General features: G+C 52.4%; 1 long non-coding RNA gene across 1 annotated transcript; it reads right to left on the bottom strand.

Annotated features, from left to right (window-relative positions):
- Positions 1 to 1,112: 1,112 nt before the first annotated feature.
- Positions 1,113 to 2,487, bottom strand: LOC142930168 (uncharacterized). The gene is made up of 3 exons (XR_012946226.1): positions 2,342 to 2,487; positions 1,814 to 2,057; positions 1,113 to 1,209 (listed from the first exon to the last, which is right to left on the bottom strand). It is a non-coding gene; the product is annotated as an uncharacterized LOC142930168 (long non-coding RNA).
- Positions 2,488 to 2,725: the final 238 nt, after the last annotated feature.

Below are 2,725 nucleotides of genomic sequence, written 5' to 3'. Positions count from 1 at the left end.
CTCACGTCATCACCTACACACTCACCACCTACACACTCACTCACCTACACACACACACCTACACACTCACCACCTACACACACACACCTACACACTCACCACCTACTCACCACCTACACACTCACCACCTACACACTCACCACCTACACACTGACCACCTACTCACCACATACACACTCACCACCTACACACTCACCACCTACACACTCACCACTTACACACTCACCTACACACTCACCACCTACACACTCACTCACCTACACACTCACACCTACACACTCACCACCTACCTCACCACCTACACACTCACCACCTACACACTCACCACCTACACACTCACTCACCCACCTACACACTCACCACCTACACACTCACTCACCACCTACAAACTCACCACCTACACACTCACCACCTACACACTCACCACCTACACACCACCTGCTCACCAACTACACACTCACTCACCACCTACACACTCACCACCTATACACTCACTCACCACCTACACACTCACCACATATACACTCACTCACCACCTACACACTCAATCCACTCACCCAACTCCACACTCACTCACCATTACCACAACCTACACACTCACCACCTACACACTCACCACCTACACACCACCTACACACTCACCAACACACCCCCACTCACCACCTATACACTCACCACACACTCACTCACTCACCACCTACACACTCACCACACACTCACCACCTACACACTCACCACCTACACTCTCACCACCTACACACTCACTCATCACCTAGACACTCACCACCTACACACTCACCACCTACACACACACCACCTACACACTCACCACCTACTCACCACCTACACACACTCACACCCCTCCACACTGACCACCTACACACCACCTACACACTCACCACCTACACACTCACCACCTACACACTCACCACCCACACACTCACTCACCACCTACAAACTCACCACCTTCACACTCACTCACCACCTACACACTCACCACCTACACACTTACTCACCACCTACACACTCACCACCTACACACTCACACGTACAACACTCACCACCTACACACCATCTACACACTCACACCTACACACTCACACCTACACACTCACCTACACACTCACCGCCCACACACTCACTCACCACCTACACACTCACCACCTACACACTTACTCACCACCTACACACTCACCACCTACACACTCACTCACCACTTACACACTCACCACCTACACACTCACCACCTACACACTCACCACCTACACACCACCTACTCACCACCTACACACTGACTCACCACCTACACACTCACCACCTATACACTCACTCACCACCTACACACTCACCACCTACACACTCACCTACACACTCACCACCCACACACTCACCACCTACACACTCACTCACCACCTACACACTCACCACCTACAACACTCACCACCTACACATCACCTACACACTCACCACCTACACACTCAACACCTACACACTCACCACCTATACACTCACCACACACTCACTCACTCACCACCTACACACTCACCACCCACACACTCACCACCTACACACTCACCACCTACACACTCACCACCTACACACTCACTCACCACCTACACACTCACCACCTACACACTGACACCCCTACACACCACCTACACACTCACCACCTACACACTCACCACCTACACACTCACCACCCACACACTCACTCACCACCTACAAACTCACCACCTTCACACTCACTCACCACCTACACACTCACCACCTACCACTTACTCACCACCTACACACTCACCACCTACACACTCACACACGTACACACTCACCACCTACACACCATCTACACACTCACCACCTACACACTCACGACCTACACACTCACGACCTACACACTCACCGCCCACACACTCACTCACCACCTACACACTCACCACCTACACACTTACTCACCACCTACACACTCACCACCTACACACTCACTCACCACTTACACACTCACCACCTACACACTCACCACCTACACACTCACCACCTACACACCACCTACTCACCACCTACAACACTGACTCACCACCTACACACTCACCACCTATACCACCTCACTCACCACCTACACACTCACCACCTACACACTCACCACCTACACACTCACCACCCACACACTCACCACCTACACACTCACTCACCACCTACACACTCACCACCTACACACTCACCACCTCACATCACCTACACACTCACCACCTACACACTCAACACCTACACACTCACCACCTATACACTCACCACACACTCACTCACTCACCACCTACACACTCACCACCCACACACTCACCACCTACACACTCACCACCTACACACTCACCACCTACACACTCACTCATCACCTACACACTCACCACCTACACACTCACCACCTACACACACACCACCTACACACTCACCACCTACTCACCACCTACACACTCACCACCTACACACTCACCACCACACCACCTACACACTCACCACCTACACACTCACCACCTACACACTCAACACCTACTCACCACATACACACTCACCACCCACACACTCACCACCTACACACTCACCACGTACACACCACCCACACACTAACCACCTAAACACTCATCACCTACACACTCACCACCCACACACTCACCACCTACACACTCATCACCCATACACTCCCACCTATACACTCACCACACACTCACTC

This window comes from Petromyzon marinus, chromosome 37, assembly GCF_048934315.1.
Source record: "Petromyzon marinus isolate PM22_M1 ecotype Great Lakes invasive population chromosome 37, UKy_Petmar_22M1.pri1.0, whole genome shotgun sequence".
Lineage (NCBI taxonomy): Eukaryota > Metazoa > Chordata > Hyperoartia > Petromyzontiformes > Petromyzontidae > Petromyzon > Petromyzon marinus.
This window is presented reverse-complemented; position numbering and strand designations above follow the sequence as displayed.